Below are 20,936 nucleotides of genomic sequence, written 5' to 3'. Positions count from 1 at the left end.
GGAGTGCTGTACCTACAGTCAAAAGTGAGAACACAGCCGTTTGCCTTACAGAAGTGTTTTCTAACTTTGGCGTCTGAACTACCTCATGGTTTGGCTGGTGTTCAGGGCCTCTGATGTCATTTGAGGCCTTGGTTATCGCATTTGGCCTGTTTCAAACGCCAGATGGGACCAAATAGCCAGCCAGGCACCAACCCCTCTCGCCAGACCTACAGGGGACAGGGGGCTGGAGATGGGCTTCATGGGCATCACCTGGTAAGTGGTTACCTTCTATGGAAAGGAAATGCATGCACAGCCAACAGGTGACAGGAGATTCCCCTAGCCCAGGCTGCTTCAGCAGAACAATGGTGTGGTGGGTTGGGGTGGTGGTGGGGGGTGGTGGCTGTGTTCAGTCCAGAGCATGTTTTTTAGTTTTCCTTTTACTTGATTAGAAACAGCTGGACAGTCAGAACACTTGAGTAAACTTTCCAGTGATGCAGAGGGAAAGAATGTTCGCAGTGATGTAACCACAAGATGCCATCCTGGCTAGTTTCAGACAGGAAAATTAGATCCATGAAATCCCCAAACTTCTGGTCCTTTCAATGCCCATCTTTATGTCTGTTCAGAAAATATTGCGCCCGCTGCTAGCTACTGTCACAGTGCTAGGTATTAGACAGCCAATATACACTTTGTCTACATGAAGGATTTTTTTTTAAACTATATATAGAACATCCCTAATCTAAACACCCCAAATTCAAAAAGCTCCCAAATCTCAAACTTGGGAGCACCTACATGACATCACCAGAGGAAAATTTCACACCTGACCTCATATGACAGGTCTCTGTGTAAAAGGTGTGTATGAAGCATAAATGAGTTTTGTGCTTGGGTCTGAGTCCCATCCCCAGGATATCTCATTATGAATAGGAAGATGTTTCAAGTAGTCAAAACATTCTGAAATTTGAAACACTTCTGGTCCCAAGCACTTCAGATGAGGGATACGCAGCCCATATTCATACTAAAACTTTTAACAATGAAAAATAACTTTTAATTATTAAGTCATGGACAGGTGGAGATAGTTGGAAAAGTCAGATGTTGGCCTGGCCCTGCAGGTATGGGAAGAAATGTACACCTAGGAAAGTAAGTGTGACCCTGTTCTGGTTCTGCTGTGTCCCCACTCAGCCCCCATTCTGGGGGAAGTGACTCTGTGCCCCATAGACCCCAAGGCCAGGTGCCACCCAGGGCCCGGAGCCCCTCCTCCCAGCTTCGCCTGAGCAGTTGCCCCCACCCTGGCTTCAAAGTTCCTTGACTGTGTCTATTATTAGTTTCACAGAGAAACTGAGAGCATTCTTTGCTCATCTTTCATTCTTCACTTGTGTAGGGTAAAAAAATTAAGGAAATTAAAACTTCAGGTGTTAACCTCTCTGTCACAGAGGTTGACAGTATAAAGAGTAAAATTTCTGATTTGCGTTTCAAATTAACACATTGCCCTTAAATGATAAAAACTAATGATACTGAATTTTAAAATGAGCAAATACAAAAGAGAAGACAGGAAGTACGTGGAGAGGGAAAAGGTAATTCAAAGTCCTACTGCCTCTGAATACCACTACCACACATTGCCACCGATTATTCAGGTACAACAGCTCGGCCACTGTCAGTCTCCTCTTTTTCTTTTCTCTTTCTCACCCAAAGGTCATCTAGCTTATTTTGTCTATTGATAGAACAGAGAGGTAAAAAAGGAAGTTGGGTACAGAGGGACCCACATTCCTGAAAAGTTGAGGTTGACACCTGGCTGTGACTTTGAAACTCCACATTCCAGCCCTAGAATCCTGCTTTTTTTTTTTTTTTTGGTACTGGGAATTGAACCCAGGGGCACTTTACAACTGAGCTACATCCTCAGCCCTAAACTTTTTTTTTTTTTTTTTTTTTTTTTTAATTTTGTGACAGGATCTCCCTAAGTTGCTGAGACTGATTTTGAACTTGTGATCCTCCTGTCTCAGCCTCCCACGTCACTGGAATTATAGGCATGGCACGTTCCACTGCGCCTGGCCAGACCTAGAATCTGCAGCAGCTTTCTTTGTCATTATCCATAACTCTCTCAACAGAGGTGAGTTGACACTTGCAGCAGCAATGGGATGAAGGGGAGAGGCAGGTGCAGGACACCTTTTATGAATATCATCACCTTCTCCACAGCCAGTTGCCCTGACTGAGCTCCACAGGCCTCACCCCACACTCCCCAGGTCTCCAAGACAGCTCCATCCAGGCGGTGTTAAATTTATCTACTGGTGTGGCAGAGAGCGAGGCTCATCAAATACCCTAGGTCTTACCAACGGTCCTGGCTCTCCTGTAGGTAGTCAAATCTACTGACCAGTTCTCAACTCTCTTGCTGACCAGGGACCTATGTTCCCTGGGACCAGGTACAGCCACAGATGGAGCAAAACCCCTGCTAAGCCTTATGGGACATGTAGCGTGAGAGAGAAATAAACAGATTTTAAGCTTTTGTGATTTGGGGTTTTATTGCAGCATAATCTAGCATATTCTGAGTGATAAAATTGGAGAAGCCCTCTCAGTGGGCACTATACTCTGATCTTTTTCTCTCTCTGAAATGAACATTTAATCATCTTATTTCCTTTTTTTTTTCTTTTTTTTGTGTATTTTGTTTAATGTGATTAACTTTGGGAAGGGGAAAAGTGAATATCTACTTTTTTAAGAAAGATTTTGCTTTATATTTGATATTTGGGTTTTATTTTATTTTTAAAAATTTTTAAAATTTTTATTGTAAACAAATGGGATACATGTTGATTCTCTGTTTGTACATGGAGTCAAGGCATACCATTTGTGTAATCATCCATTTACATAGGGTAATGGTGTTTGATTCATTCTGTTATTTTTTCCCTTCCCCCCACCCCTCCCACCCCTCTATTTCCTTTTTTCAAAATTATTGGGGGCTAGCCATTAGCAATACGACCAACTCCAAATGCCTTAGCCTGCAGTCGATCTGGTGCAACCTACCACTGTAGGTTGACTTCCCAACCTACTCCTAAACTGCAGTCACTCTGACTCGCAGACTGTTCCCCAACGTGAACTCTGGTCTTTTCATCACTCACGCCGTTCTCTCTGCTCAGAGAGCCCTGGCTGCATTTTGTCCTTGGCACCAACTTCCATATCCTACAAGTCCTGGCTCAAATGTGGTGTTGCTGAAGTTGGGCCCAGCTCCAGAAGCTTCCTTAGCCCCCTCTTCTGTAGGCCACTGTGCTTGGTGAGGCATGTCCACTTTCCAGCTGGGTGATTAGGTTCTTAAAAGTGGCTTCAAGCCATATCTTCTCTAGCAAAATGGCAGATGTAGATATGCCTAGGCATTGCCTAGAGAAGCTAGAGAGTGGCCACAGGGACGGTGTAGGAGTGGCCTAAGACCCTCTGTGGATTCCATCCATCTAGGCTCACAGGTCTCCGGGATGTACAACTAATGTATCGTAGAATGTAAGGCATCTCCAAGACCCGGCGCCTACTCTTCTTCCCACAACCCAAATGCTACCCTCTCTCTCCCCCTACAAAAAGATTTTAACACTGAGTACAACTAAGAGTGTGTGACCTAACAGGTGCTCAACAAAACCGTCGATAAAAAGAACACCAGTTAAGTATTATACAGCAGTTTTACTATGTGCTAAGCTAAACATCATTTTATTCAATCTTTATGAATATCCTGTGAGGTAGACATTATTAAAATCCTCACAGAAGAGTGGAAGAAACCAGGGCTTAGACAGTTAAGGATGCCCAGGTTGACATAGCTGCTAAGTGATGGAGCTACTATTTAAACTTGGGCTTGTTAACACAGAGCCTTTACATTGATTGTTCAAGGTTATTTAATCTCAAACAGCAGCACTCAAGTGTGAAAACCATCTTATGAGGAAAATCTACCATGGGTCAGGTCTCTAAAGATGGTGAGGTTGGCCTAAAATAGGTAACTAGTGGCAATAGATATGTTTGCCACTTACAATGTGTGTTTGTTTTTATTTTAATTTTTTTATTTTTACAGACTGCATTTTGATTCATTGCACACAAATGGGGTACATCTTTTCGTTTCTATGGTTGTGCACGGGGTAGATTCACACCATTCGTGTAATCACACATGTACACAGGGTCATGATGTCTCATTCCACCATCTTTCATACCCCCTCCCTCTCATTTCCCTCCATGTAATCTAAAGTGCCTCCATTCTTCTCTCACCCCCACTCCCCACTCTCATTATATATCATCCTCCACTTATCAGGGAAAACATTCATCCTTTGGTTTTTTGGGATTGGCTTATTTCACTCAGCGTGATATTCTCCAATTCCATCCATTTCTCTGCAAATGCCATGACATGTTCATCTTAAGAAGCATGTTCACTTGGTGGCTCCCATTGGTAGGGCACAGTGCGTATAGCTCTGTCATCACAGAGCTGTGGCCAGCCCCAGTTCTACACTTGCTAGTTAGAATTTAATCTCTCTCTCCTCCATTTCCTCTGGAGAAAGTTGGGGAAAACACTAGAGCTACCTCACAGGGTGGCGTGAGGATGGTGTGGGATGATGCACATTGAGGAACACCTAGCAGGGGACCTGGTGCCTATTAATGTTTAATAAATGTTGACAGTGTTTACCATGCACCATCATTAGTACAGGGGAAGCTCATTATCTGCAATGGACTCCTCTGAAGTTGTCTGTGAGCCTAACCTTCCCTCCACGCCTTGGGAATTGAGCCGTGTTCAATGGAGGCAAGGTATCTGAGGGGCGAGACCCTGGCCAGTTCTTGACTGTGCTACTAATTTACTAGAGGCCTAGAGCTAAGCAGCATGACCTCCCAGAGTCTGTGACTGTCTCCAGGTGATGCAGATAATAATGAACCAGTCAACACTAGCTTAATGGCCACCTGAAGACTACTGACTTAATTTTTCAATCAGATGTGCAAAGAAAATAGAATGCAAGTTGTTTGGTTATGTGCAAATATGTGAGTAAAACAGAACACAGGTAGCCTGCTAAGGAAAATAAAACTCTATTATAATAATGAAGGCTGTGTGGGAAATGATGATTTTTTAATGATAAATTGACGTGATACTTAAAGAAAATCAACATTCAAATGAAAATGTTGAAAATGCTAAGATACCAAAAGCTTAGGAGGAGACAGTCAGCTTTCAATTATTTGGAGGCCACTCATTCAGACTGAGATTCATTTCCTGAACTTTTGGTCTCTTTTCCTACTTAATAAGCACATCTACCAGAGAGAAAAAGGGTAATACGCAGGAATAAACTCCATCCATTTAATATCTGAAGGAAATAAGGGCTGTACCAGTTAAAAGGGAAATTGGGAAATACTGAACAATGTAGGTGGTCCCTGCCCCCATGACAGAAGGTGTTTCTGGAAAGCAGAGTAAACGAGGAATCTTTATAAAGCCCATACACAGCTACTATAGTGTTTGTTTTTCGCTGTCAGTGGATAATTCCTATTTCCCAGGATACTCTTGATCAGAAGCATGATGGGAATGAGCACCCTAGATTTTTAGGCAATGCCAGAACTGGGGTGTGGTAATTTTGGTGTGGGAGTAATTTTTGTGTCTTTAATTCCTGAGATCCTAAGTACAATATCATTTCCAAGTAAAATTACACTTCACTGAATAAAGTCATAGGTGGAATGGCTTTCCTTTGGTGGTGTTGGGGCAAGGGGTGTTATGGACCAGTCTGGAGAGCAGAGACTTTGAAGCATCACAGACCTGCACCAAATTGATTCCACTTCTTACTGTGTGATATGTGACTGAATGCTCACCTAGCTGAGCTTTACTGGAATTATCTTCAAAGACAGGATAAAGATCCATGGCCAGCAACTTGTTCTGAGGCTCAGTGAATTGTCACACCTCTCCAAGGCACCAAGTGGGCCCTGGAGCGCCATTATTGGCATTCAGTGGAGTGAGTTGCTTCCTCAGCCTCTCCTCCTTTTCCCCAGTAGCTCCCTCCAGGTGTCTTCTGGATAGCTTTGCAAGTCTTGGTTTTGTGCAATTTGTGAGTAAAATGTGACTCAGCTGCTGGGCACCAGCTCTCCTTGGTGACCTCCCAGTTGCTGCTCCTGTCCTACCTCTCCTCCAGGGGCATGAGTGACCTCACTTTTTCTATTTCCATCACTTGTGGCTCCTCCAGCCACCTAGGAGAGGTTCCGGCCAGACGGCGGTCGCATGATCTGGCCCTGCAGAGAGGTGAGCTCACTATTGTCTGGCACTGCAGCTGCAAGTTTTGCACACCTGTGAGGTGGGCAAAATGCTGCATTGCATTCTACTTCTATCAGAGGAAAACCCCAGGTGGCAAATGTGTTAAAAACACACTGCAGGATCTGGGGTGTGGCTCAGGGGCAGAGTGCTTGCTTAACTTGTGTGAGGCACTGGGTTCCATCTTCAGAACCGCATAAACATAAATAAATGAATAAACAACAATTATTTAAACAGAAACAAAAACAAAACAAAATAAAAAATCCACACTGCAATACCTGCACTGTCCTGCATGGTAACCACTAGCCACAGGCGGCTATTTGGCACCTAAAATGTGGCTGGAGAGAAATGTGTTGTGGCGTGAAATACACATTGGACACACTTGGTGCAAAAAAAAGGAAGTGATTTTAAATGTTAAAATAGATTAGTATTGATCCCAAATCAATTTCTACTATTTCTTTTCCCTTGTTTTAAACATAACTACTTAGCACATTTGAATGTGGCGTACATTATATTTTTGTTGGATTTGATCAAACTGAAAAGCAAACATAATAACTGTTGTGAAAATATTGCAGAAATCCACATTTTTGTTCCTGTGGAGCTAGAGGAGCAGCTTTTTCTTGGAAGGGATCAGGGAATGTGATGATTTCTGTTCTGAAAAGAGCTTTGCAGCCTCTTATTCCCTTTCAGAAGGACTGTGTTGTCAGACGATGGGCACTTGCTTCACTTTATTGAATAAAGTCACAGGTAGATGGTTTTCAATTGGCAGAAAATCACTCACAGGGTTTTCTTTTATGAGAGCAATATACAGTCACTGCCAACTGATAAGTATTGCCATATGTGAGGTGAAATTTACAACAATAGAGTGGTATCTGATTTATTCGATTATATAAAATATGTTGTGCCCATTTTTCCATTATTTTGGGTACTATTTTATAAACTGGGGTAAGAAAATTGCTTTATTTAAAAATTTCTAATTACTCAAGAATAAATCAAATTTAGAAATTAATTCCAGGATTCTCTTGCAACTTCCATTATTTGAAGAAAGTCACTTTTCATTGTGACATTGGAAAGGTAAACTTTCCACTAAACACTACTCCTTTGATGAATCAAAATAATACTGCACTTTGTTGTTCTTCCAGACATTTGAATTTGATCAATGCATGCTATAAGCAAACAGCCTTCTTGTGCTTTATGACTTTTGAAGGTTCTCAACAGATTCAGCCAACCTGCAACTGACCTAAGTAGGGTCTGTGCCATTGAAAACAACTTATAAAACAACCTGCAGGAGCCCTCTTGGAACAGGCCAGTCAGAATCACACAATAGTCTGATCATTCAAAAAAATGTTTCCAGAATATCTATTTTTAAAATGTCTTTAAAAAATGTGCTTCTATATTATGTTTGATTTTCTGTAAGTGTTATTGGACTGATAATTTTGCAGAAAACATTATATTTTCAGTAAGTGTACAAATACTATAAAAGAGGCCATAGTATACACCAATGAATTCATCAAAACGAAGCGGCCAATGGTCTTGTGGACTGTTGGCACAAATTGAGTTTTACTTTACTCATTTTAATATTTCTTTCTCTTTTAAAACTATGCTGACCTTCATAATTCTTTTCAGATTCTTCCATGTCTTTTCCATTATCTTTATTTTTAAAAATTTCTGCTATGAAATGTAGAATCTTAAACTCTGCTAGTCTCAGTATATAGTCTGGACTCCGGGAGGGTACTTCTTCCTTTTTGCATCTGAGTTTTAGTATGAACAATAAATCTGAAGAAATATACTAAATTAATTTGAAGCAAAGGCACACACAAGAGCCACTGGAACACATTCTTTAAACGGTAATGATTGCTGTTCTGCTACCCAGGTTGACAAATGATTAGTGATGGAACTCAGTGGCTGTACCACTGGATCACTTGTGCGGACTATTTTCCACACCGTTTCCTCTGGGCCCACCAGACTTTGTTAGAAGAAGATATATTAATACATTCTGAGACACAAGCAATATGTTAAGGTGCATGAAGTCACTAAGACACAGAGACATACTCCCTGTTTGCAGCTCAGGGATAGGTCTGTACCCTGCACACATAAGTCTGATCAATTCATTCATTGATTTCCTTTGATAAAGAAAGATTGTGTGTGACTTTCATTGTTTTATATGAGGGATTATGGTATCTATTCCTGACAGAAGAACACTTGCATTTGGACCAGGTGAATTGAAAATAGAATCCTCTGGCTATCATCTTACAAGTCTGATAGGAGGAAGTATTTTTCACAGACCATTTTCAGTCTCAGCATGTTAAATCCTAGATTCTCCTCCACCCATCCAGATACACCATCTTTATCCTGCAGCATTGACCTCTAGACCTGCATTCTCAGACCACAACAGGGGAAGTTGGCATGGGGCACACAGCAGTACCCTAGACTCTACTCCCACACCGGGACAGTTAGCAATAACTTAAACCTACACAAATATAACTCACTAAAATCCACTCAAGATATCTCCAATTTCACTTCCCCTTAGAACCTCCAAATCCTGTGTGCACTCTGAACACAGTCGACATGAGAAGAGGGTGGGGAAGTGGGGATGCACAGAGACAGAGGTCTTGACCTACAAAATGTGCACATCTTAAAATGTTTGCATATATTTTACAAGAACATCTGACCATGTGAACACATTGCTGAGGCTCTTCCCAGGGTCTTGAAAGAGGTTCATGGGCACAAAGGGCCCTGAAGTGTCAGCTTTATTACTTCCACAGTAAGTCAGCCTCTACCAGAAGTTGACCCTGGGACAGTTTTCCAGGACGGCCCAGGCTCCTCAGTTCTGTCCTGTACCAATGACCATGCCATGCCCACCCGCTGGGCTTCCTATTTATGCAGGGCACCTCTGACCTCTACCCAGCCCCTTTCTCTCTCTTTTTTTTTTTTTTCCTTTTTGCAGTGCTGGGGGTTGAACCCAGGCCTTCTCACATGCTCTACCGCTGAGCCGCGTCCTCAGCCCTGGCCCCCCCTTTATTCAGCAGCGTTCATCATCAGAGTCAAGAAACCCTGCTGTCAAATCCTCTGCCTGTCTCATATTTTTTGGCAGGGCAGAGGGGTAACCAGGGATTGAAATCAGGGTGCTTAGCCACTGAGCCACATCACCAGCCCTTTATATTTTTTATTTATTTTTTAAATTTAAAGATAGGGTCTCACTGAGTTGCTCAGGGCCTCGTTAAGTTGCTGAGGCTGAACTTGAACTCATGATCCTCCTGCCTCTGACTCCCAAGCTGTTGGGATAAGAGTGCACCACTGAGCTGGCTATCTCACTTTCTTCCAGGTGGTCTGCTGCATCTGAAAGAACACAAGCCTTCCCTGGCTTTTTCTGATAGCCCAGGCTTCCTCTGTTTTACTCCCTAGTTCCTATCTTCTCTGATCCTCTCTATGAGTTTTGGAAGAAACCATTTTTGAATGCATAAAAAAAATCAAGAAGATGCAAATACGATTTTATCAGGCAAAATTCTAGGCGACAAATTGTGGAGGTCAGGAACCCACCAGACCTTGTATGTTCATAGTGACAGAAATAAGTTCACCGGTAGAAGATGTTATGGTTTTTATAGTGTATGTATCACAATGTGGAACACTTGGAAATAATTCTGGGAAGAGCATCAAAACATTAGAGGAGATGATGTAATACCAACCCAGAAGAATGTTTAGCCCAGTTTGGAAAGGGAACGTTAGAGCTGCCTCTTAATAATTGCTATGTGCATTTGCAAGGATAAGGGTTAATAACATACCCTGGTGCAAAGCAATCTAAATTAAACCAAATGAATTAAATTAAGTCAAAGATAATTAGAGCCAACTGTTGTGAAACTCTATTAGGTTATGGAAATCTCCCAAAGGAGACAAAAGTAACACCATTACTCAGAACTGAAAAACAATATCATCATCCAGTGTCATGAGTAACTGGCCTATGCTTCTTCCAGACACATGTTGACTATTTCTCTTCTTCAAATGCCATAATTGATTCTGTGGTAAACTGTGTCTTTGTTTATCCAGTGCTAAATTAGGAGGACAGACTTCGTCTTTAGTAATTTTGAAATACAAAGACTGTTGCCTAAAGAATTCAATTACTAATAACCCTAATTAAAATATGGCCCTATCGTGGAGTAGCTAAATTTCCCATGAAAACTAATTAATTTTGATGGTACACAATGAAGAATGTCAAACTAAAAAGAAAGAGACAAGAGCAGGGATGTCAAGTTCACCCAGAAATCCTACTCTGATTTATTAATAGTGTCTGCTTGGGGCTTGGAGTTGAGAAGAGTTTTGAGGAAAATAAATAGCATGATCCATTAGTGATGCCTGCCGTGGTACAGGATAAGCAAGCACAGTTTGTCCGCCATTTGCAAAACTCTCTAGATTACAGTTAAGGGTCAACTAGCTACAGCCTTATCGGAACCCCAGATGTCCCAGGCAGGGTGGACACTGCTCCGGAGTCTTGGGGGTGAGGGTTTCTGCTCCTCCCATAAAGGATGCCAGTGTAGGCAGGACCTAGGAGCCTGTGTTTTAAGTGCCCCTCCCTTATGTTCTGGGACAGTTGTGCCCTCTGGCTTCAAGGAATGTGAGTCCATTTCACACAACTACGTCATTTTAACTGTGGGGATGTTAAGGCTAGAGAAGCTATCTCATTCAGAGTGGAGATGGAACTCTGCTCCCTGAGCTCCCAGACGTGTGACCTGAAGTTCTGTGGAATTGGAGGTCCCTCCCCAGCTCCCTCTCTGTGGCACTGGTCCCAGGTCCCGTAGAGCGATTAACTTTAATTCTGTGTAGGGACTTGTCAGCCCCTGACCCATTGGCCATCTGTCCTGACAGGTTCTTTCCTGTTTCCTTTTAGTCTCATGTCATGAGATCGGCCTTCTCATGTGTTTCAGGATCCAGTGGCCCTGGAACTCGGGAGACAGCCATCAGGTGGCTTCTAGAGTACCCCGTCAAAGCTTAGGCTGAATAGAGTCCTTTTACACATAAGCTGGGAATCTGGATATTCTTCACCTGCATTTAAGGAACCCTGAACAAGCTCTGAATATCAGCTGGAGTAAAAGCCAGCTGAGGGGCAGGTATGAGTCAGACTCTGGTGTCAGGCTATAGCCAAAGCTGACCTTGACCGTGCTTTGCCTGGTAGAGGCCCAGGGATGCCTAGCAGAAGACTGCCTGCCTGGCCAGGGCATTATCACTTTGCAGAGGGCAATCAGCCCTTGTCCGCCTGGCTGCTTTCCACTGCTGTTTTTCCCTCTTCCTATCAAGGCACCTCGGGATTTTGACAACATGAGAGCCACCACCTTCTTTCTTCCAAAGACTGAGAAAGGCAAGTGGAACTTCATTATCGGCAGAACACCAAGATTTCCCGATCTCCTTTCCCGGATGGACAGACGTTTGTCTAGTACCTGCCCTTCTGAGGTCCTTCTTTGTCTTACTTTACCTCCTCGATTCGGCTGTGGGTGAAGGACAGGAATCATGAACAGGCTGCTGAGGAGCCTGACACCATCAGGCCTCTCTCCTCCCACAAGGACAGAAGCTCTTTCCTATGTGGGGCTTCAGCCATTTGTTTTCTTATACACGAAGTGACTTTGGCTGGACCAAAAGGCCCATGTTGCTCCAGCAACGTACATTTAACATATGAAACCAAAAGAGAAAATAAACATAAGCTTCGTGTAATAATATGGTGTTGAGAATGGGGTGAGAATCCAGTGATGCATGCCAAGAACCCCACACTCATGGCGGGGGAGGTCGCTCAATGGTGGAACACTTGCCTAACATGCACCAAGCCCTGGGTTCCATCTCCAGTACCACGGGGAAGGGTGGAGGGCAGAGAAGAATCCCATATTCTACATTTCTACTTGAAGTTGGCCACAACTGACAGTCCTTTCAAGGAGAACATTCGTAGTTACTCAGAGTTTCCATAAAATGAGAACTATCCTGTTACTTGGGAGTAGGCCTGACAGAACAGAATAATGTGATCTTACAGTCAAGGCAAAGAGAGGGTTCACAGAGTTGTTTCTTATAAAACCTGCCTGTGTGAATGGAGGAGATTGTGCCAGACGCAATGCAGGAAAAGCAATTTTCCCTGGACTCTGATGAGATGCATTCCAGGAACACATCTCTTGATCCAGCCTGTTCAGGAATTCCAGAGGAAAGGATGATTTGCATATTCTTCAGGAACTTCTCTGTGCTGGGTCCCTTTACAGTATCTAAACTCTCTATATCACCTGTACTAAGTGGCAGAGCTCTGGTTACAACAATGTGGACATTTAAACTAAAATAGACCCCCACCCTTCCACAGACAGCTCAAGTATGACAGTAAATTGTAAACACAGAGCCAATTGAAAGAGCCATTGGACCAGCAGCAGGAGGCAGGCCTAGGGGCAGAGTGGCAGGTTTCCACACTGCCTCTGGTGGCCCTGGAGGACATAGGATCTCAATATGGAGCCCAAAACTTGAGACTTTATTGCTACCAAATGAATATTGCGGTGAGTCTTAGGCTTCAGCAAAGTAGGGGAATGAAACTGGGAAAGAGCTAAGTTCCTGGAAAAACTCTACGACTAGCATGTCTCTGGTTAGGACACCATTTAAAAATGAAGCTCAAATAAACAAACCAGAAAATCCTCTTAAAAGAAATGAAACTCCAATCCTGAACCACTCGTAAGTGTAGAGTCCTAATTTATGGAATCATAGCTGCACAATTAACCTAAAAATGGTTTCCAGACCCATCAAGTCCATGGAACATTTAGCAGAGGGAAACGAAAACCAAATCTTCAGGGACGTTTTCCTACCAAGGCTCCTGGGACACCCATAGAAGCAAACAACTTCTGAAGATGAGCTCACAGAAAAATTCACAAACCACACACTCCCCTAACGGGAAAGCAGGAGATATAAATATATAGGAAAATGTGTGCTCTCCACCCAACTGCAATAGTAGAAGGGACCTACAGAGTAACCGTCTTTAAATAATTAAAAAGTTAAAAGAGGGAATAGAAAACATATGAAAGATCAAGACACTAAAAAAGAGAGAATCTCAACATAATTTAAATAGTCAAATTTAGTAAAATATTCACATATTTAATGACTTATTTATTTTGGTACCAGGGATTGAACCCAGAGGCACCTAACCACGGAGCCACATCTCCAGCCCTTTTTTGCATTTTATTTAGAAACAGAGTCTCACTGAGTTCTTAGGGTCTTGCTAAGTTGCTGAGGTTGGCTTTGAACTTGCGATCCTCCTGTCTCAGCCTCCTGAGCACCTGGGATTACAGGCATGCACCATTGCTCCTGGCATGTGTTTATTTTTAAATATTCAATATTATTGAAATTTAAAACTCTAAAGATGGGCTAAACAATAGATCCACATCAATGAAACAGACAAAAGAACTGGCAACTCCCCAGAATCCAGCTCAATGAGCTAAAACCAATTTTAAGATATCAAATGATAGTGAGTTCAAATCACTAACTCGACACTCACTGTGGGCAGGCACTGTGCTGGGTTCTTTATAAGTATCATCAAAGTCAATCCTCTCAACAACTCTCAACAATCTTAGTCTTTGAAGAGTGACTTATTTCCCTAAGTCACACAGAGTGTAAAAGGCAGAACAAGGGTTCGAAGCCAGGTGACAAGTACAGAGTGTCCTGCAGCCACCCTCTGATCACTCCTTCTTTGGGTTATCCCCACTCTGAATCACCTGCTACCTCCCCCATCTCTACTGGGCCCTTCGGATCAGCATAATATAATATTCTCATATCTCCCAACATAAAACAATCCCTACTTCACCTTATATTTTCAGTCAACTACCAATCCCATTATTCACTGTTTATTCTGATCAAAATTTATAAGCGATTTCTGCAAATACCGCCTTAACTTCCTTATCTACTCTTTCTTCTTGAACCTGCTCCACCTATCATTTGTACAATAGCACACCATCTTACAGTGCTTCTTCTGAGCTTCATATGCCTAAAGGTGATTTCCCATTTGAATTTAAATTTAAGTTACTCTAAAATTTTGATATCTGTCTTTCCCATTTATCTTAAAAATGTAAAAAAAAAAAAAAAAGAAGTAAATTATCTCCTCACAAGATGTTTATTAATAACAAAGAACTCCACTGGGATAAATAACCTTAATCAAGTAAAATATATCACAATGAAATAAAGTGAAAAACAGACATGGTGTAAATCTGGATATCATGCACTCAGAAGACGACGTATCACTTCTGTGGTCCTGCTAATTAAATTTAATTGAAAGGAAACCTTAGACAAAAACTTAAATTAAGGGACATGAAAAAATGCTCTATAAATTTTTTAAAGGTGAGGTAATAAAAGACTATGAAAGATTTAGGAAACATTCCACATTTAAGGAGACTAAAGAGATTAAACAAATACTATAGGCAATGCGTGTTCCTGGACTGGATCCTGGAACAGAAAAAAAAAAAAAAAAGTATTTTTCTTTACTATAAAGGAAATTAGTGAGACATTTGATGACATTTGAAGGAAATATGTAGATTAGATAAGATTATATCAGTGTTGTTTCCTGATTTTTGTTAAATGTAGTATAGGTATGTAAGAAAATGAATTTGTATGAAATGTACGTTCACAGGGGTAAAAGTCATCCTTGCAACTTATTCTCAAATGGCTCAGTAAACATAACGCTCGTGTGCACACACACGCACAAGATGAGAAAGCTGGGAGGGCGAGTGACTAACACTTGGAGAACCTGGGTGAAGGGTACACAGGTATGCTTTGTACGATTTTTGCAATTTTTCTGAAAGTGTTTCAAAATAAATTGTATTTTGTCCCATGAGCAGAGACAACCATGTAATGAAGTCTCATGGCCCCGTCACCTGGCTATAGTCGTTATCGACTCGTGACTCATCTTGCTCCGTCTTTACCTGTACCTGTAAGGTCCACAGGCCCTTAGTCCTGTGACGTGCGCACAGACACGGCTTTCCTGTCAGCCGCGTGGCAATCCTACAAGAGGAATCGGACAGGGCAGTTAGGAGACTTGCCTGCGTCCACACAGGTAGTGAGCCCTTCAGGACCGAAACCCCAGCTTTCCGACCGAGGTCCATGCTCCATTTCACCACGTACCTTATTCCAAAATAGGAACAGCAGGATCGCTATGGGCTCTCCAGGAGCTTCCTCTCTACCCGAGCCTGTGCCACCATCTTCTCCTACCTGCCCAGGGTCCTCAGGTCTTGAGGCCTGAAAGGATGCAAGGAAAGCCCACCACTTCCCATGTCCCCAAGAGCCCAAGTGCTGCCTTGTGGGTGGAGACTCTCTGCCTCTTGTCACCTCCACCTTTCCAAGGAAGATGTCATGGATCTTTCCTGAGGACTCCCACATCTCTGCACAGGCCTTTACATTTCCCTGGTGCAGTTAACTCCTGATGTATCCCTCTCTGCATCTAAGAAGTGGCTTCCTTGGTGGTGTATGTGTGTAATACTTTCTTCATTCATTAGGGTCCTAGTACCCCCAGTTAGTAGTTTGGAGAGAATTTAGTAAAGGGACTATTTACAAAGATGTGAGCACAGTTTAGGAAAATGAAAGAAATATACTATCCTCCTTTCCTCTTTGCTCACCCCACACCACCCCCACTGTCCTCCACCTATTTACCACCCCCAGGCTGAGCAGCTACTGAAACCCACTAGAGTCACAGACAGGGCTGCCCTGCCTGGAAGGAGTGGCCAGGCCACCAGATCCCCTGGCAGGGAGCTTCCGTCACCTGATCCATCCTAAGCAGAAGCCAGAAGGCCAGGGAACCTGTTGGTGGAGGCCAGCCTCCCAGGGTACAGGGCAGGAGGCAGAGAGTGGGAACAGGGAGAACGTACCCACATCGTGGTATCCCCAGCACATAACAGAGTGCCCAGCACATTGTTGGTGTACAGAAATATTTCTAATTGAGTTGCTTAATCTTAGTTGTTGCTCATTGATATACCTTAGAAATATAAAAAATCTTTTTTTTGCATTCCACTACAGGTTTAACACAATTAAAACCAAAAAAGCACTAAACATACCAGTTTCAAGTGTTACATTGTTTAGATGAATTCAGATTTCTAAATCAAAACACAAGACTAATTGCTCTACTTAGAAATGTCACGCATAGGTGTACAGGGCTGTATGATCCTGAAGCTATAACTCTACCTTATTAAGTGGATTCAGAGATCTTACATTTTTTGTCCTACATTTCTTACCGAGGGGCTGAGCCTCTTCGGCATGTTTAATAACCAAAATACCATGAGATTTAGACTGAAAGACAGATGCTGCTGTTTATGACCAACACGCACAAATGGACCCTTGATGTTACCCCTGGAGGAACTGGAGGGTGGCTTCTGACTCCATGCAGTGTTGCCACAGTAACAAGGTGGGCCCTGCTTGGCGGGTCCTCCAGGTCTGCAAAGCTCCTCTTCCCCAGGGGTCAGATTCTCTGCTTTTCTGAGCACATCTGCTGGGTGATGTTGGTAACAAAATCCTGTCCTCACCGGCCACCCTGTCCTCACTTCTCTAACTCATCCTTTGCACGAAAATACCCGAAATCGCCGTAACCTGCACTCAAGCTCCTTAAATGCCTGTAATTGATAAACTGAGATTGTGGCTCCAATAACCAACTTGCCCGTGACCGCTAACTTGCTGAAAATTAACATCCTAGGTCATTAATCACACAGGATGGCTGACTCGGGGGGGTCCTGGTTCCAGCCTGTTGTCCAGGTGTGAGCCCTGGTGGTAGCCACTTCTGTTCTCAAATTCTTCCAACATGGTCAATAAGTTTCATGGTTGCCCCACTTAAGGCCAGGCCTCATTTCCACCTTCAGGGTTTTTTGGTACACAGATGACCACGCGCCTCCAGTAATCGCTAGCATTACAATTCCACTTCCCAAGCTGTCGTTCATCAGTTCACTGCCATGTCGTGCTGGTTTCCCGTGGCTGCCATAGCCAATGACCACAAGCTTGGTGCTTAATACAGCAGCAATTTATTTGCTCACATACTGGAGGCCATGTGCACTCCTTCCAGAGGCTCCAGGGGAGAACGCTGCAGAAGGGGATACCCCTTCTGTTGGCGTCCCTTGGATTGTGGCAGCATTATGCCTCGCTCTGCCTCCTAGACATGTTGCCACCTCCTCCTCTGTGTGTCTTCTCCTCTTCTAATTCCCTGTCCTCGCCCTGACATGGCGCTTGAACTTAGGTCTCACCCAGACAACACAGGTTGAGCTCCTCATCTCAAGACCCTTGACCCCGTCACTTCAGCAAAGACCAATTTTAAAAACAGGATGCATTCACAGGTCTCGGGGAGCAAGAGAAGGACATGTCTCTTGCAGGCCCACCGATTCAAGCCCCCACGCCATATTAAAGGCAAGCGTGTATTTCCTAGCTATAATTTTGAAAAATGAGTTTTCTGTTTCATTTTTTCAAAGATTCCATGAGCCACTTACACTGGACCTAAGCATACGTCACAGGTTCCCAATACAAATTAGAAGCCAACTCAGGACAGCCTCCCTGGTCTTCTCTGGGAACTCTGCTTTCCGTAACCCTCTTTGCAGTAGATCATTTCTCTTCTGCTCTTCAGTTCAGTTCATTTAGAAAGTCCATGAGTGGGACCAGGTAGAGAGGCATGAGGCACCTGCCCAGGACACACAATTTCAGGAAGTACCCAAAACTTCAGGCATCGAGATAAATAATAATGATCACTGAGGTTTTTGCCACCCCTTTCAATAAATTATACACTTGCCAGGCTGTCACTTATCTTTTGGCACCCCTGACGTTTGCAGCCCAGGTGGCTGGGTCCCTTTGCTCACCCAGAGTCTGTGTCCTTTGCTACTGTCTCATGGATGCCAGGCACTGTAGCTTCTGTATCTGTGGCAGTCTCAACCACGAGAGTATAAAATCTGCTGTCTTCTATTTCTCAGATCATAATCTGTATCACTGGTAAATAAAAGTAGCATGTAAATGTTTTGCAGGGTTTAGCATTCCTCAACTACCTGACCCTTTCCCTGATCCCCTACCACGAGGCTGCCCCACAGTCTCTGCCTACCCTGAAATCCAGAAGAAAAACAATATATTTTCTAAAATTCCCTTTTTGAAGTCCCATCACACTAGTGAACACTGGATTTTTTTTCTGGATTAGAAAAGTGCATTTGAACCAATCAACATGTGACTATTGAGTGACCCTAAATGCTTCCCCTCCCAAAATAGAAAAACAAAAACCTTCAAGGCCTCTTATCCTCATTTTTCTTTCTACTGGAAAACACGTGCTGATGTGCTACCTCAGTGTCATCTCATTCTGACAGGTGAGACTCCAAGTTATGCAAATCATGAGCCACCATCCCCAGAGGCTGGTGTGTCTTCCAAGTCCAACCAGCAGGATCTGACAAAGCCTGGCCCCAGAGACCTCTGCTTTCTCTAAGCTCCTCTTCCCACATGCCAGTCTTACCTTCGAGAACTCTCAGGATTTATGGGATCTTTCCAAAGCCTTGGTCTGACATTCTGCCTGACTCAGAGTCCCCTTTTCATGGAAGTGTATGTCCTTAGCATGTGATGTGAATCAGCACTACCGAGGGGGGCACTGCACAGCCCCTCACCAAGGAGGGTCCCAGGAGAAACCATCCACCCCAGTGTTGGTTCTGAATTGTTTGGAAACAAGGTGGAACAGCCCCTGCTCTCTGTCCCGAGCAATCACTTCCTGTTTAGGTATGATGTCAAACCAGAACAAGACTGTAAATTGTGTGGACACAGCTGAATTTGCTAGGGGATGTTTATGTGGTTCCAGATGTAAATGCTTAAGAAGGAGAGAGAGGTGGGGAGGGGGAGAAAGAGGGAGAAAAATCAAGCCATATATGTACCTATACATGAGCTAGCGATCATAGAGTATTTATTAATAGCTTATTAATACCTTGAATTCATTCTTTGTTTTCAGCTTGATTTGCTTACTAGTCTTTAGTCTTAGCACCCCCAAAGGTTGTTTTTTAAAAATTTTTAATTTTTTAAATTTTTTACAGACTGCATTTTGATTGCACACAAATAGGGTACATCATTTCGTTTCTATGCTTGTACATGATTACCATTCGTGTAATCATAAATGTACATAGGGTAATGATGTCTGTCTCATTTTTCATACACCCCCTCCCTCTCATTTCCTTCTATATAATCTAAAGTTCTTCCATTCTTCTCTCACTCCCCATCCCCCCACCCCCATTATATATCATCCTCCACTTATCAGGGAAAACATTTGGCCTTCGACTTTTTGAGATTGGCTTATTTCACTTAGCATGATCTTCTCCAATTCCATCCATTTATTTGCAAATGCCATAATATTATTCTTCTTTATGACTGAATAATATTCCATTGTGTATATATACCACAGTTTCTTTATCCATTCATCTGTTGAAGGGCATCTAGGTTGGTTCCACAATCTAGCTATTGTGAATTGAACTTACAACTGTAGCCTTAGGGGCTTGTGAAGAAAAATAATTTATCCTTTCTTCAAGCTCAAGAAATTGTTATAAATGTGGTTGGCTATATAAATGGTTGAGAACAAGCATGAGAATAAACATACTCAGTTTTGGCCTCATTAAATTAGTAGGGGAGAGGGATAGTCAATCAATGATTCAGTGTCTGAGACTGGGGTTGTGGCTCAGTGGTAGAGCACTTGTCTAGCATGTGTGAGGCACTGGGTTCAATTCTCAGACTACAAATAAATAAGAGAACAAAAATAAAGGTCTATCAACATCTAAAAAATTTAAAAAATAATTTAGGGTCTACTAAAAATATGGGGCACAGTATTAACCACCTAAAACCACAGACAGAATTAAAAATCATGTATACTTAATTGCTTTTGCATGTGATGTTTGCATACCATTTACCTTCCGAGTTATATTTTGGAAAGCCTAGTGGTAAGGGTTATTGTGAGCACACACAGCTGGGTAAAATAAAGTAAGCTGGGAGTTGGTGAGCAAGTTGGAGGAGACTCCAGTTTGAAACTTGGAAAAAAGAAAAAAAAATGAGACTGAATAATCTGGAAAATATAATTGAGACTAGACTCAATTCTAAGCATACTATGCAATAATAGTATTTTTCCTCCTGGGAGGTATGAATGCTTTTGTTTTCAGTCATCTCATATATTAAAGGGGGAAGGGGCTGGTAAGGGGAGAGTTAGAAGATAAAAAGAAAGAGACAAAAACTGAAGATAAGAAGTTAAGGCTGAAAGTTAATGCTGACGGTGACCGCTACGTATTTGGAAATCCAAGAGAAGCCACCAGACAAGAGAGGTCAGAGATAGCAAATGCGAGGCAGTCGTAGCCAAATGTAGCATTATTGACTGTTTCCCCATGTTTCTGGGGAGTTACTTTGCTAACCCAGTCTAAACAGCCCTTTGGATGCACACTACATGTTACCTGACACCAAATGTTTGGAAAGAAAAACAATTAGGCACTTGTGTTGTTGTGGGATTTAATATTCTTCATCAGCCCTGTATGGCAAGTGCCAGAACAGTTCCTGAAGCTCCTCTTCCACGCTCTCTGTGGCTCATCTGCCTTCTGTTACACCCTCCTGCCAGGCTCTGATGGATGACCATCCTCGGTCACACCCATGGTCTATTACAGTGATGCTGCCCTGTGATGTCTTTGCTTTCTCTTTATAGCGTTTGAGCGTGTGCTAGGGTCAACTCCTTGATCTCTTTTGTTGCTTTAGAAAAAGTGGAAACATTGCGTGG

General features: G+C 42.8%; 1 protein-coding gene across 2 annotated transcripts in view; it reads right to left on the bottom strand.

Moving 5' to 3' along the window:
• The window catches only part of PSD3 (pleckstrin and Sec7 domain containing 3), a 593,519-nt gene that overhangs the window by 551,753 nt on the left and 20,830 nt on the right, over positions 1–20,936 (bottom strand). Inside the window, exon 3 of one of the 2 annotated variants that reach the window (XM_079143340.1) lies at positions 18,025–18,151. The exons of the other annotated variant lie outside the window; for it this stretch is intronic. The gene's annotated coding sequence lies outside the window, so the exon portion shown is untranslated. The remainder of the gene's footprint in view (positions 1–18,024; positions 18,152–20,936) is intronic. 2 annotated transcript variants of the gene reach the window in all.

This window comes from Sciurus vulgaris, assembly GCF_902686455.1.
Source record: "Sciurus vulgaris genome assembly, chromosome: 5".
NCBI lineage: Eukaryota > Metazoa > Chordata > Mammalia > Rodentia > Sciuridae > Sciurus > Sciurus vulgaris.
This window is presented reverse-complemented; position numbering and strand designations above follow the sequence as displayed.